Source organism: Carcharodon carcharias, chromosome 9 (assembly GCF_017639515.1).
Source record: "Carcharodon carcharias isolate sCarCar2 chromosome 9, sCarCar2.pri, whole genome shotgun sequence".
In the NCBI taxonomy this organism is placed as follows: Eukaryota; Metazoa; Chordata; class Chondrichthyes; order Lamniformes; family Lamnidae; genus Carcharodon; species Carcharodon carcharias.
The window spans coordinates 129,696,740-129,713,571 of record NC_054475.1 but is presented as its reverse complement, the minus strand read 5'-3'; positions in this window follow the sequence as shown (position 1 = coordinate 129,713,571).

Here is a 16,832-nt window from a genome sequence, read left to right as displayed (position 1 = left end):
AGTTGTTGGGAATCTCATTGTAATATATTTGCATACCATTATAAGGCCAGCCCGCCTGAATCATCTGCCCACCCTGCATCGTCCACCCACGTTGGCATAATTGCACACTAACAAATTTCGCAACACCATAAAGCATGCACTTGGCAGGCTGCACTTTGAGGGGAACTCGGAGGTGAAGACACAATAACATAGCGCAGTGCTTGCCCAGGTTGCTTGTTGGACTTCAAGGTTTGAGGCGCATTGGAGGCATGCGAGCAAGGTCTGCCCTGTGGTTGAAGTGGCTTGCGGGTGGACAAGGGCTGCCCTGTGGTTGAAGTGGCTTGGGGGGTGGACAAGGGCTGCCCTGTGGTTGAAGGTAGTACACAAGCAGGTGCTGGGTGGGGGGGGCGAGGAAAGTGGCCACGCTTTAGAGAAACCTCGTATAAAGTGACCATTCCTCTGCAGCTGACACAGTCACATTGATATGCGTGGAGTCAGGACTCTAGCTTATCTGCCCACTCAAGCAATGCAGAGGCATGAAGGTACCACCAAGTGCTCCAGACATTTTCACTCCTTGGGCACAGTCTGCAAACTAATGAGCATTTTAGTGTACTGCAGAACAGTTGAACGTCTGGGCAAGTTGTACAATCTCCTCGCTAAAGCTGGCCATGGAGCAGTCACTGGTGGAAGCGCTCACAGCCTCTCATAATGTCAGCATCCCGATTTGGACCGGTCTCCCCCATGGTCCAAGCTAACAGCACAGCCTTGCAGTATGGGTTAGGAGAATGCCTTTGCCTGAGCAAGAGCGCAGCATGCAGAAGATGGACAAGGCTGCCGCCAATTGGTCAGGTGGAGTGGGGCGGAGGTGGATGGGGTTTTGGGCAGCCATGCAGCTCACTAAACTCTGGCCATCCAAGTGGTGGCCAGCACTCTCCAAAATGCTTTAAGGGGCCTTCAGACTTAACCAGGATAGGTTCTTCAGTATGCCCAAGCTAACCCACGCGTCTCTCTCTTTCGTCCTGCAGGACGAATACATCAGGATCATTTGGCTCGTGAATTAGCTGTATGCCTCATTGTGTACAGCTAATGGAGGTGATGGTGAAGACCACATTGGAGGCATCTGGCTGCACAGAGGGAGGTACAGCACCCTCAGGAAGAAGGGATGGCTGGGGGTCCTGCACAAGCTGCTGAAGAGCTGGTTGACACCTAGCTAGACCCAGGGTCTATAGACGCCACATTTCATCCTGCAGATGACCAAGAACCAGTGTCATCAAAGACTGCGCATGTCTAGGGAACCGGTCGGTGACATCTGCCAGCTACTATAGGATGAGGCAGGGAGGGAGACATTCTTGGGAGTTTATTGACAACAGTGAACATTATGTACAAATGATTAACACTCGTGCCCAAGACTGTAAAACTACATCTTATTAACCTTCCTAATCCTGCTGCTACATCTTGATGCTCCCCAGACGTCCACAGCAGAGATGGAGGCAGCCTGCTGACTGCTGCACCCTGTCTGTGATGACCTTGGCAGGCCTCCTCTTAAGGTCCGAGACCTGGAGGGCCCCAGCCTGCTTTCAGGGTCTTGCTGTGTGGCAGTGGTACCCTCCATGGCCTGTGGAGCTGGAGCTGCTGAGGTCACAGGAAGCAGGGAGTCTAATGGGCCGGATGCCCCCAGGTCACTTGGATAGATGGCCCCAGGGGGCGGGGGGAACATCTGCTGATCCTCCTCCCTATGGGTGCCCGAGGGCCCCAGGCTGACTCCTTGAGGCTGGAATGAGGTCGGGCTGTTCCACACCCCTCTGGTGTACACACTTTGGGAGGCCAACTATGACATCGGCGATTGAGTTCAGTTCATACACAGTACACGAGTGACATCCTGGACCAAGGTCTCCATGGTGGCCACCATCCTACCAGTGTTGACCTCGGTGCATTGCAATGCTAGTGCTACCACCTCAGTCTGAAGGCAGACTGACTCCTCCATCGTGCCTTGCAATCTGGGGAGTGCAGCGGACATCCCTTCCTCTTGTTTCCTATCTTGCCTTTGCAGCTCCAGCAAATGAGGCATGATCAAGTCCAAATGCTCCCCATCTGACTCAGCAAATTTCTGGTCTCCAGCAGTCTTCTGCATGCCAGACACCTGGGAATTCACTGCCGCCGCCTGCTGTGGATCAGACAGTGTGATGTCCTCACCAGATTGTGATCCCGAGGCTACTCTAAAGCTAGGTCCCACCGAGGTGTGGGTCTCTGCGCTGGTGGAGGGTGTGGATGAGTGCTGTGACAGGTCTTCAGGGAGGGTTTCAGCAGTTTCCTCTTCTGAGTTTTCCTTGGGGCTTGATTGGAGGTCTTGAGTCGTGGACTCTCTTGGCAGTTTCCCAGATATTCCTGTGAAAGCAAGGGGGGATAGTTAGTGCAAGACAGTGGCCTATGAAAGAGGACACCTCACTCATGGCATGGCTGTCTGATGGATGTTGCACTGCTGGATCCTCACTTGGTTGAGCACCACCGACCTCACTGTCAGAGCAGCACCAGTCCCAGTTATCGCCGGCCAGCTGGATGGCTATTTTCAAAGTCCCTGAGGACTTTGATTTCAGGCATTCCTCCACCAGTCTGTGACCTCTCCATCTTGTTGTGTGCCAGCTTGTCCTGCATGAATAGATTTGGAGAGAATGTATCAGCATGCCTGCCAGGCCAGATGATAAGTATCTCCATTCGCTGCTCCCAGTGCAGTCTCCTCTACATTGGAGATACCAAACGCAGATTGGGTGACCGTTTTGCAGAACTCCTTTGGTCTGTCCGCAAGCATGACCCAGACCTCCCTGTCGCTTGCTATTTCAACACACTCTCATGCCCACATGTCCGTCCTTGGCTTGCTGCAATGTTCCAGTGAAGTTCAACGCAAATTTCCAACTAGGCACTTTACAGCCTGTTGGACTTAATATTGAGTTCAACAACTTCAGATCATGAACTCTCCTCCACCCCACTTGCTTTCTGATCCCCCTTTTTCCAATAATTTATAATTTTTAAAAAATATTTATTTTTCTTTTTCCACCTATTTCCATTATTTTTAAATGTATTTCCATCCATTGTTTTATCTCTACTTTTTAGCCTATTTCGATTCCCCCCCTCATTATCTGTCACTTGCTTGTCCTGCTTTCTACCCTTAATGTCATCATTAGCACATTCCTTAGGTAATATCACAACCATCAACACCCCTTTGTCCTTTTGTCTCTGACACCTTTGGCAATCTCTTCTTTGCCTCCACCTATCACTGGCCCTCTATCCAGCTCTACCTGTCCCACCTCCATCAACCAGATTATATTTCACCTCATTTCTATATTTCTTAGTTCTGATGATGAGTCATACGGACTCGAAACGTTAACTGTCTTCCTATCCGCAGATGCTGTCAGACCTGCTGAGTTTTTCCAGCTATTTTTGCTTTTGTTTCAGATGATAAGTATGCCTGGCCTGTGTGGGTGGTCCCATGGATGGGACGAGGACAATGAAGGGGTGTGTGAGAGAGTGAATGGTGATGTCCCTTGAACTGTTAGTGAGTGAGGGCCCTATGGATGTGTGATGGATTTGTGAGTGAGTTGAGAGTGATAAGAAGAGTGATTTATCCTGGTGGAATGGAGGAGATCATTCATCCTCTTGTAGCACTGGATGGCTATCCTTTGTTGCAGGGCATTGGTGCTGACCACTGCTGCCACCGCCTCCCAAGCCAGATTAGTGATGTTGCTGCCCATCCTGTGGCCAGGGCCTGGGTAGAGGATATCATGGTGGGCCTCCACTATGTCCAAAAGGTGCTCGAGGGATGCATCATTGAACTTAGGGTCTGCAGTCTTCTTGCCTTTCAGGGTCACATCTTCCGTGCAGCTCACCCAGAGTTGTGTGCGGGGCTGCAATTTAAACATGGTGCCTGGTGTGATGAAGCAGTGAGGCGATGGTGTGGCGGGAGAATGAGAGCTCGCCCACCATGGAAATGGCTTGTTTCCCGGTAATTCATGATTAATGAGGCGGGTGTGAGAAGCCGCCATTGTGAAGAGCTGGAAATAAGCAACCTGGAAGACCCACCACAGCGCTTACTGACACCCTCCACCAGTGCAGAGACACACACTTTGGTGGGATCTAGATCTAGAGCAGGCTCGGGTTCAAAAACTATGGTCACTGCACAGACACAGGTCCACAGCAGGAGAAAGCAGGTTCAGCCGAGCTCCCTGATACTTGGAGGACTGCTGGGGTTCAGGCATTTGTGAAGTCTGAGTCAGATAAAGAGCCTCTGGATTTGGCCTTCCAACTCATTCTACAGAGTCAGCAGAAGGCATGGGAACATTACGCAGAGCTGTTGGGAGCCCTCAAGAGAGTGGCATGCGAGTTGGAGAAGTGTGTCCGCTGGCTCTCTGAAGTGGTGCCCACATGTGTGTGAATGGAGGTCTCCGTGGAGAGGATGGCGGATGCCATGGAGACCCTGGTCCATCAGGACACAGAAATGCGTGCAGACCTGCACTCTACCATGGTAGTCATGGGGGAATTCCTGCAGTGGCAATGTGAGAGGGAAATGGGGCACCTCACCATCCCTCCAGGTGGTCCTTCCCCCCAAGGAGTCAGGCCAGTGGGGGCACCCAAAGGGAGGAGGAGCAGCAGGTGGATAGCCCTGGGTCATCCACTCAGGAATCTCAGAGGCTGTCCTCTCCCTCCGAGACTCTTTGTCTGTGAGCGCCTCAACCTCATCCTCTGTCACCACAGGGGGAGCAGCTGGTCAAGGAGTGATTCTAGGGGGAGAAGTGTGTTTGTGGCAGGACCTTTCAGAACCTTGTGCAAACACTCTCTCATGCACAGGGATCCTTCACATGTCACACCCATTTCAATGCTGCCTGCTGGGATTCACTTTCAGTTGATCATCTGAGCTGACCTGCATCCCCACCCAACCAATGATCACACTCCCATGCAACATCTGATCTCGCCCACCCTGACTCTCGTTTCACTTTCAATTTAGACAGCATGGTCTGGATTTGCAATTTCCTAAGCTCCCTTGTCTTTTCCCCTCCACTAGTCACCCATTTCCTTTCCCCATTACAGTTGGCCTGCCCTGGCATCACATTACACCTCCCCTTTCTAACCTACCAACAACAACCCTTTTCCTTCGGAAATGTCCAGGTGAACATGGACATTCCCTTCCTTCCCAAAATCCCAGCTCCATCCACATTCACTTCCCTGACCTCCTCCTTCCCAGCCCCAGGGTCCGTGCCCCACCCTCCATGTCCCTTCTACCCACCGTCGAACCCTCAATCTCCCACCCTATTGCTTCACTCTGCCCTCGGTCATTCTCACCATTCCATCATTTTTTAAAAAATTCATTCACGGGATGTGGGCTCAGCTGGTTGGGCCAGCATTTAGTGCCCACCCTTAGTTGCCATTGGGAAGGTGGTAGTGAGCTGCTCGCCCTCAGTTCACTCCCCAGGAGGCAGTCATGGACCCATCAAACCCCTCGCTTGCACTTTCACCTGGACATCCCCCCTCCCTCCCTCTCTGGACCCCTTCCCCTGGAACCCCTTCCCCTTTGGACCCCAATCCATACCTGAAACCTCTTCCCTCCTCTGGACCCATTCCCCTCTGGAGATCTTCCCCCAAGAACCCCTTCCCCTCCTGACTCCTTCCACCCTGGAACCCCTTCCTCACTGGAACCCCTTTTGACCCAGAAACCCGTCACCCCTGCCTTAGTCCTCCCATCCACTCAGACTCCCCACTGCTTAGGCCCTCCCCCTTCCGGACTCACTCTGGCACCCTTACTTCTTCTGCCACTCTTGTTCCTTCCCTTCACCCGACTCCTTCCTCCAGCCTTACCTCTTCCTTCTACCTCACTTCTTCCTCCAGCCTACTCCTTTCCCTTTCTTGACTCCCTCAGACACTCTCACTTCTTCCTCCAGCTTTACTCCTGCTCCCTTCCCGACTCCTTCCTCCACCCTTACTCCGTCCCCTCTCTGCACTCCTTCCTCATCTGGGACTCCCACCCTCACTGCACTCCTTCATCCCCCTGGACTCCCTCCCCCCCTCCACCTTCCTACTCCCCTCTGAACTCCTTCCCTTACACCTCTTTACGCCTACCTCTTCTCCATCTTCTCCCCGTTATCCCCTCCTCCCCGTACTCCCTCCCCCTCCTACCTCACACCCCTGACACCTTCATTCCGCCATAACCTCAGCCCCTCAACACCTCCATTCTTCCCCCACAACCTCACCCCCAACACCTCTCCCTTTCCCAGTCGATCCTAGAACTTCCTCTCTCACCCCCTCGAGCATCATCTGTTGTGAGCATCAACGGTAACTCTCCAACCTCTGTGAGCTACTTCGCAGCAGAGCCGTGTCCATGAGAACCCATCCAGCATGCCATGGACATTCCTCCAGTGTCCCATTGCTGTCGGGCTCCAGCATCTTCTGCTCCTCACATGTCCACGATGTGAGGGATAACCCGGCGGTAAGTTCGACTTCTGCACAACACACTTGTCAAGACGTGTTCTGCACCAGTGTGCTTTCCTGCCGACATGAGCAGATGATCTAGCAGGGTGGGGAAGGAGTCTGGCAGTCTGGCCTTATAATGGTATGTAGATGTATTGAGGTTCCAAATGTCCAAAGGTGGGAAATGCAGCTCACCACTGATGGGCAGAGCAGACGATTGCAGACTGGTTTCATGATGTCCTGAGACCAATTTTTGGCTTTCTTGCCATATTGCCTGTGGACACCACTGAATATGCCCAATACCAGTGGGCACAGATGATTCTGCCCTTTGATTCTGAAATTGCAATCCAGAAAATGGGTGTGAAAAGCTCTGTCTTATCAAGATGGTATGTGGATGAGTGATGCTCAAACTCCATTGGGTTCTGATAAGGAGTTTTAATAAGGCAAAATAAGAAATCTTTGGATTTCTAAATCTCCCTTCACCCAAACCCTCCCTTACCTCTGTTAATTTAAAGCTATTTCCCCCTGCTCTGACCATATTTGCCATGCACTTTTATGTTTGTATGCTTTGTCCTTCCCTGTCACACTCCGGTTACCATTACCTAAATGCACCCTTGTGCATTCTCTTTCCTCCAAATCTCTTCTCATTTGAACCCTCCCCACATTATTTAGTTTAAAGCCCTCTACAGCCCTAGTTACACATATCACCAGAACATTGGTCCTAGTGTGGTACCATCTCAATGGTACAGCTCCCTCTTTCCCCAGTACTAGTGCCAGTATCCCATTAATTGAAACCCATTTCTCCCACACCAATCTTTGAGCTATGCATTCAACTCCTTGATCTCATTTACCCTAGACTAATTTGCTCATGACTCAGGTAGTAATCTAGAGATTATTGCCTTTGTGGTTATGTTTTTTAGTTTAGTCCCTAGCTGCTCATTCTCCATTAACAGAACCTCTTTCTCAGTCATATCTATGTCATTGGTACCCACATGTACCACAGCAACTGGACCCTTCCCATCCCACTCCAAGTTCATCTCCAGCCTGGAGGAGATGTCCTTAACCCTGGCACTAGGCAGGCAACACAGCCCTCTGAACTCACTCCTGGCTGCAGAGAACCGTATTCATTCTCTTATTATCCCCCTGTCCCCTACTACAACTACATTCATTTTTACTCCCCCAACTTGAATGGCTGTCTGTGCCATAATGGTTAGTTTGTTCATCCACCCTGCAGTCCTTGCTCTCATCCATCAAGCTGCAAGAACCTCAAACCTGTTGGACCATTGCAGAACTGAGGCTCCTCCAGTGCTACCTTCTTAGTCTCCATACCTCCTCATTTGCTGTCCCACCCTCCTGTCCCTGACCACAGAGAAAATCAGACATATCTAGCCTAATGGGTGTGTTTGCCTCCTGGAACAAAGTGTCCAGGTAACATTCCGCCTCCCTGATACTGTGCATTGTCAGAAGCTCAGACTCCACCTCATTAATTCTGAGCCTGCGTTCCTTGAGTTGCAGACATTTATTGCAGATGTAGCTGCTGTAGATCACGCTGGTGTCCATTATTTCCTACATGCTACAGCTGCAACACAGCACCTGCCTTGCCATCTTTATTGTGTTTTATTTATCTAATTAAGTTTCAATTTTAGAAATATCACTTAACTGTTATATGTAGTTATATTAAATAGTTTAACTGGCGAAGCTATAAATTTAATGCAATACTTATATCTCACCAGTGCTGATTTAAACTACTGTCCTGATTTGGAGGGATACAGTCTTAGAACTCATCAACCAATCACCTACCTGTTCACATAATTAATGCCTTTGAACACTCATCTGATACTGGAGGCTGAAAAAGATATAAAAAGCAGCACTTCCTTTTCCCTCTGCACCAAATTCCCAAGTTTACATTCGTTCATTGTTGCACTCAGACCTCGCCACCTCCACTCCTTGCTCCAAACCTGTCTGCTTTGATGGAGGGCTGTTGACTCATACCTAAATTGCAACTTCCTGTTTCCTGCAACAGTAATTAACACTTACTCATGAAACCACTTTCAATTGGTTGATGGATAACTGCTCCTGCCATTCAGTTTCTGTTAAATTAGGCTTTTTAACTAACTTGCAGTTCTAAAGTTCTAAGTCATAGTCTGACTATTAATCTAAATTATAGCTTGAGAGATATCCCGCCTGCGCCAAAGTCTCAGGTTAGCACTTGTCCCTCATTGCACTCAAGCCTCATTGTCTCCACTCTCTGCTCCCACTATGTTCTTCATCTCTCATGAGCAGATTAAAAAAAGCCTCGTGCAATCAGACCCACAGTCTGCTGGACCATGGGGACATGCTTTTCTGGTGGCTGTCAAAGTTACCATGTTTTGTTAACTCTTTTGACAACCCTTCTAGCCTGTTAAAGTGGACATCATCTGCACATCTCAGTCTGCACTACATAGATCAACAATGACCTGCTCACCAGGGCTAATGAGTAGTTCATCTTTGCCATTGGCCTTACTATTTGAATATAAACAATAAACCATTTATTTTAAATATATTAATTCCTACACTAAAGCAGCAAAGAGAAAGTCACAGGAGCACATTAAACATCCATCTGTTAATGTCATCAACCATTGTTTCTAGATTTATATTTCTTTCCTTTTCCTAGGCTTCATTTCCTCAGTTTAATTATCAAAGAAAAGATATTGATGAGAAAGAAGTTAATGTAGTCAATTTCTAGAAATAATCAGAACAGGAAAGTTAAAAATATTTTGCCGGTACAGATCCGGCCACAGCCCAGCCACAGTTCAGTCAGACATGCCTCCCTGTGGTTTGATGTTCATCCAGTTTGTCTGTCTGGTTAGGTAGTGTTAAAGCATTGTATTTTTTGACTCCCAATTTATTTCTTTATGCCTTTGATTCCTTCATTTTCTTGAGCTAGGGAGCAATAGGGGCCATGAGGTATAGCTTCTTATTAAAACGTCTAGCTGAATCTTGTTTTCCACCACAAGTTGTTAATTTCTTTAACTCATCTGTTCCTATGGTTTCAAAAGTGGAATTCTTTACCTCCCAGTCTTCTGCTACTCTTGGACTTTCTGATTTGTATGATTCAGTATCTCACTGGGCAGTGGGTTTACCTATAACTCCACAGGAAAAATCCAGCTGAAATCAACAAACCACTGGGTATGCATTACCATTTATAAAGGTTCCAGTTGCACTGCAGCAATCCCGAGTGATGAAATCTTTGTTAGCAATGCACACCTTTAATACCAATCTTGATTGTAGAATTCCTGTGGTTACTCTTCATAGACCAGGTGAGGAGTCTTTTTGTTTGGATTCTTCTGGGTTGGATGCTTGTGGTCACTGGTTGTGAATAGTGTATTGATTGTTCCTTTGCAGAGAACCCTGCAATGAAGAGTTGAGACAGTAAGCTATGGCATCCATCAAGAACTTAAGAATTATACACAGGAATGAAGCAGCAGCTAAATTCATAACAGTGAATCTCCCATGGAACTGCTCATGGTAAGCCAAATGTGCAGCATTCTAATGTATAACACACAGTGTGGATTATTCCAGTGTTATGGTAACTGGGGCTACCTTTAACAAACAATATTTTAAAAGCAATTTCTGAAAGGAAAGGATAGTAAATAGACACTGCAACAAGTGAGAAAGGGAATTTCTTTTTTGAAATCAACAGATTATAGTTTTGTTCATATTTCTGAGGAGAGAGGGAAAAGAGAAAGACAGATCATCATAATATTTTTCTAATTCTGTTCAATGCCTTTCATAATAAAGGATAGTGTTTTATTAACCTGCTTAATTGCTTGGTGTACCTGCGTACTAACTTTTTGTGACTCATGCACTAGAAAATCTAGATCACTCGGCACCTAGGAATTCCACAGCCGTTCTCCATTTAAGTAATACTCTGCTGTATCATTCTTCCTGCCAAAGTGAAGAGCTTCACATTTTCCCACATTATATTCCATCTGCCAGATTTTTGTCTATCCACTCAACCTATTGATATCCATCTGCAACCTCCTTATGTCCTCTTCACAATCTACTTTCCTATCTATCTTTGTGTCATCTCCAAATGCAGCAGGGCCTGGATAATGTAGCTTGGGCTGACAAGGGGTAAGTAACATTTGTGCCACACAAGTGCCAGGCAATGACCTTCTCTAACAAGAGAGAATCTAACCATCACCTGTTGACATTAAATGGCATTATCATCACTGAATCCCCCACTATCAACATCCTGGGGGTTACTATTGACCAGAAATTGAACTGGACTAGCCATATAAATACTGTGCTTACAAGAGCAGGTCAGAGGCTAGGAATCCTGTGGCATGTAGCTCACCTCCTGACTTCACACAAGTCAGGAGTGTGATAGAATACCCTCCATTTGTCTGGATGAGTACAGCTGCAACAACATTCAAGAAGCTTGACACCACTCAAGACAAAGCAACTCGCTTGATTGGTATCCTCTCCACAAATATTCATACCCTCCAACTGACAAATAGTAGCGCAGCATGTATCATCTACAAGATGCACTGCAAAAACTCTTCAAGGCTCTTAGGCAGCACCTTCCAAACCCACGACCACCAGCACCTAGAAGGACAAGTGCAGCAGATACATGGGAACATAACCACCTGGAAGTTTCCCTCCAAGCCACTCACCATTTGTCCTTTTTTTTCATTCATTAATGGGATGTGGGATTCACTGGCTGGGCCAGCATTTATTGCCCATCCCTGGTTGCCCTTGAGAAGGTGGTGGTGTTAGGAAGGGAGTTCCACGATTTTGACCCAGTGACAGTGAAGGAACGGCAATATATTTCCAAGTCAGGATGGTGAGTCACTTGGAGGGGAACCTCAAGGCAGTGGTGTTCTCATCTATCTGCTGCCCTTGTCCTTCTAGGTGGTGGTCATCGTGGGTTTGGAAGGTGCTGTCTAAGGAGCCTTGGTGAATTCCTGCGGTGAATCTTGTAGATGGTGCACACTGCTGCTACTGTGTGCCGGTGGTGGTGGGAATGAATGTTTGTGGATGTGGTGCCAATCAAGTGGACTGCTTTGCCCTGGACGGTGTCAAGCTTCTTGAGTGTTGTGGGAGCTGCACTTATCCAGGCAAGTGGGGAGTATTCTATCACACTCCTGACTTGTGCCTTGTAGATGGTGGACAGGCTTTGGGGGGTCAGGAGGTGAGTTACTTGTTGCACTATTCCTAGCCTCTGACCTGTTCTTGTAGCCATAGTATTTATATAGCTAGTCCAGTTCAATTTCTGGTCAATGGTAACCCCCCAGGCTGTTGATAGTGGGGGATTCAGTGATGGTAATGCCATTGAAAATCAAGGGGTGATGGTTGGATTCTCTCTTTTTGGAGATGGTCATTGCCTGACACTTGTGTGGCGCGAATGTAACTTGCCACTTGTCAGCCCAAGCCTGGATGTTGTCCAGGTCTTGCTGCACTTGGACATTGACTGCTTCAGTATCTGAGGAGTCACAAATGGTGCTGAACATTGTGCAATCTTCAGCAAACAACCCCACTTCTGACCTTGTGATGGAAGGAAGGTTGATGAAGCAGCTGAAGATGGTTGGGCCTAGGACACTAACCTGAGGAACTCCTGCAGTGACATCCTGGAACTGAGATGACTGACCTCCAACAACCACAACCATCTTCCTTTGTACTTGGTACGACTCCAACCAGTGAGAGTTTTCCCCTGTTCCCATTGACTCCAGTTTTGCTAGGGCTCCTTGATGCCACAATTGGTCAAATGCTACCTTGATATCAAGGGCAGTCACTCTCACCTCACCTGAGGAGCTCGGCTCTTTTGTCCATGTTTGAACCAAGACTGTGATGAAGTCAGGAGCTGAATGGCCCTGACCCTTGGAAATATATCAAATCGTGAACTCCCTCCCTAATAGCACTGTGCGTGTACCCACCGGTACTCCAATGGTTCAAGAACGCAGCTCACCACCACCTTCTCAAGGGCAATTAGGGATGGGCAATAAATGCTGGCCTAGCCAGCGATGCCCACATCTCGTAAATTAATAATTTTTTTTTAGCTACCATGCCTTTGCTCCCTCATCTGATTTATTGATATAAATTGTCAAAGGTTGAGGCCCCATCACAAACCTCTGTGGGAGTCCATTGCAGGAAATCCAAGTATAGTATATCTATAGGTCCCCCTTTATCCACAGCGCACATTAACCCTTAAAAGAACTCCAAGGTGTATTTGCGCTGCAGCACCACCACCACCATTGTGTGAATGAGCATTCATTGAGTTTATGAACTTGGCAACCTGCGCAGTTGAGTTCAGCTTTAATGACACCATGTATGTCCAAATGTATGTTATTGCCATGGGATCCCCTCTGGGCCCATCTCTAACAAATATCTTTGTTGGGTTCCATGTGAAATGTGTCTTTGATGGAATGACAACTAACCTCCTACCACTTGCATATTTCTGATATGTGGATGATACGTTTGCTATATTTAAATCTCTAGCAGCTGTAATAATTACCTTTAATGTCTTAATGGGCTCCATCCCGCACTCAAATTCACCTATGGAATGGAGCAGTCAAATGATCTCCCCTTTCTTGATGTACCAGTTGAGAAATATGCCAGGGGTTTCTCTAACATAGTCCACTACAAGCCTACCTTCACTGGTCAAAATATGCATTGGGATTCTTATGGTTCCATGCACAATAAGATTGGCCTTATTTGCAACCTCGTAAATGCAAGCTTGACACTGAAATATGATGCATGCGGGAAATTGGCTACCCCAATCAAATCATTTCACGCTGTATATTGTGCAAACTCATGAACAGGCCTAAGGCTATCATTTTCAGCCCTGAAAAGTGCCCATTCTATCTCAGATTATCCTGATAGGGCAAGGTACCTCAAAAATGTGAGCAACAGGTGAAACTGTTTCACACTGTTACTATGCAGTAGCAACACAAGTGGTGTTCACCACTGATAGGATGCTGCCGTCAAGCCAAAAAGGCATTCTGACTATCAAACAAATGAGTAATGTGGTATATGAATTTCAGTGCCAGTGTGATGCTAGGTATGTAGGCAATACACTGCAAAGACTGGCGGATTGTATCAAACAGCATTTTTCAGTCGCTGTGTGCAATGGGCAGGGTACAGACCGTATCCAACCGACCCGTGTTTGCAAAGTTCAAAACACTGTATTCAACATTAGATGCGATTCTGCGATTGGACAACATTTGCTACAAATTCCTCAGTGTGCTAAAAATTACACTGACAACAAATTTAAGATTGTCAGTCTGGCTCGCAGTTTGTTGCATTTACGTGTACTGGAAGCTACATATATTTATATACAGGGCCCTGTTTTTTGTAGACAAACTGAACATTGTGCCTGTTTCAGGTAAATAAAATAAGTGATAGCCATTCACTGATTGATTCTTCAAAGCAATGCCTTGACCAATCAGAGTCAAGCTGCCTGGTTTAAAATTTCAAACAATGTTTGGCAATTAACTATCAGTCACCATTAACTGTTGCATTCTCTATGGCAACACCTCTACCAATCAGAGTCCACTTGCCAACAAATCAACACTCTCTTGCCATACAGTTTAAAATTGTTGCTTGCCCGGTATTGGTATTCTTACAATTGTCCTGATGAATGCAACACAAAAAGTTTCGACAAAATGTCTTTTTTGATCAATACTCAAGTTCTGTACCTCCAAACGCTATGTGAACTCCAATAAATTGGTTAAACATGATTTCCCTTTCACAAAACCATGCTGACTCTTCCCTTGAGTTTTTCTAATTGCCCAGCTATACCCTCCTTAATGATTGATTTTAACACCTTCCCCATGACAGACATCAAGCTAACTGGCCTATAATTTCCTGTTTTCTATTTCCCTCCCTTCTTGAATAGAGGGGTTATATTTGCTACTTTCCAATCTGATGGAATCTTTCCAGAATTTAGCGAATTTTGGAAAATTAACACTAACGCATCGAATACCTCATTAGCCACCTCTTTTAAGACCCTAGGATGAAGTCCATCAGGACCCAGAGACTTGTCAGCCCACAGCTCCATTAGTTTGCTCAGTACCGCTTCCCTAGTGATTATAATTTCACTAAGTTCCTCTCTCCCTTCCATCTCCTGATTTACTGCAATTTTTTTTTATATCTTCCATAGTGAAGGTGAAAGCAAAATATTGCCATTTCCTTATTATCTACTATTAACTCCCCTTTGTCACTCTCTAGAGGACCAATAATCACTTTACTTACTCTTTTCCTTTTTAATACCTATAGAAATTCTTGCTATCCGTTTTTACATTTCTATCCAGCTTCCTCTCTAATTTCTTTCTCCTGGTGAACCTTTTATTGATTATCTGCCGTTCTTTATATTCTGACCAATCATCTGACCTGTCACTCATCTTTGTGCAGTTATATGCTTTTTCCTTTAGTTTTGTACTTTATTTAACTTCTTTCATTAACCACAGATGGTGGTTTTCCCCTTAGAACTTTTCTTTATAGTAGAAATATACTTATTCTGTGTATTCTGCAAAATCCCTTTAAATGTCTGCCACTGCTTCTCTATTGATCTATCCTCTTGCATAGTCTTCCAGTTCACTTCAGCTAGCTCAGCCTTCATGCCCACATAATTGCCCTTATTTAAGTTTAAAATATCAGTCTTAGACCCACTCTTCCCCCTTTCAAACTGGATGTAAACTTCAATCATATTATGGTCACTGCTACCAAGGGGTGCCTTTACTCAGAGGTCATGAATTAACCCTGTCACATTACATAATACCAAGTCTAATATAACCTGCTCCCCAGTTGGTTAAGAATGTGCTGCTCTAAGAAACTATCTCGTAAGCATTCTATGAACTCCAGGCTACTACTGATTTTTCTAGTTTATATGTCGATTAAAATCACCCATGATTATTTCCGTCCCTTTATCACAAGCATCCAAATATTTCTCCTTGGATACTTTGTTCAATGTTGTGGTTACTGTTAGGGGACCTGTAGACCACTCCCCTTAGTGAATTCTTTCCTCTATTTTTCCTCATCCCTCCCCAAACCAATTCTACATCTTGATCTCCTGAACCAAGGTCATCCCTAACTATTGCACCAATGTCATCCTTGGCTAACAGTGCTATCCCTCTACCTTTACCTAGCTTCCTATTCTTCTTGAATGTAATAGACCCCTCAATATTCAGGACCCAATCCTTGTCATCCTGCAGCCACATGGCTATCAGGTCATTTTTTTTACTTCAATGTGCACTATCAATTCACTTGCTTCTTTATGAATGCTGTGTGCATTCAGATACAGAGCCTTTAGTTTTTTCTTTTTGTTACCTTTGTAACATCTAGTCTGGAATGTTCATGTATTGTTGGCGCATTACCCTTCCTGTCATTTCCTGACCCTCATTTCCCATTTTACGATTTTGGCTCTCCTGCCATGACTCTACCCTTTGATTTGTTACATCTACCCAAGTGTGATCACTCACCACCTTATTTAGTTTAAAGCCTTCTCTACCTTCCTAGTTATGTGACTCACAAGAACACTGGTCCCAGCATGGTTCAGGTGTAGACTGTCCCAATGGTACAGCCCCCACTTTCCCCAGTACAGGTGCCAGTGCCCCACGAACTGGAACCCGCTTCTCCCACACCAGTCTTTGAGCCATGCATTAATTTCACTAATCTTATTTGCCCTATGCCAACTTGTACGTGGCTCAGGTAATAGATTATTACCTTTTAGGTTCTGCTTCTCAAGTTGTTGCCTTTCTCCTCAAACTGACTATGTAGAACTTCTTTTCTTGTGCTGCCTACGTTGTTGGTACCTACATGTACCATGACAATTAAATCCTCCCCCTCCCACTGTAAGTTCCACTCCAGCCCTGAGCAAATGTCCCAAATTGTGGCACTAGGCAGGCAACACAGCTGTCTGGACTCCGCTTTTTGCTGCAGAGAACAATGTCAATCCCCCTTACTATACTGTTCCCTCTTACCACTAAATTCCTTTTTTCTGCCTCTGATTCAATAACTTCCTATACCATAGTGCCATGGCCAGTCTGCTCATCCACCCTCCAGACCTCACTTTTGTCCACACAGGTAGCAAGCAATGTGTGCCTGTTTGACAATAGCAAAGTCTGAGACTCCTCCACAACTGTCTGCTTGGTCTCTTTACCTGCCTCACTCACAGTCACACCTCCTGTCCCCCACCACTGTCCAAAAGAGACGATCCTATTCTAAGAGGCGTGGCCGTCTTCTGGTTATTAACTAATATATATTATATATGTTAAGGTATTTCTCCCCCTCCCTTATGTTGTGCAATGTTTCCAGTTTGGCTTCCAGGCCAATAATTCCTCTATCTGCTTACACTTTCTGCAGACATGTTTGCCCTGGATCATCTTAGCTTCCAGAAGGTCCCACATTCCACAGTTGCA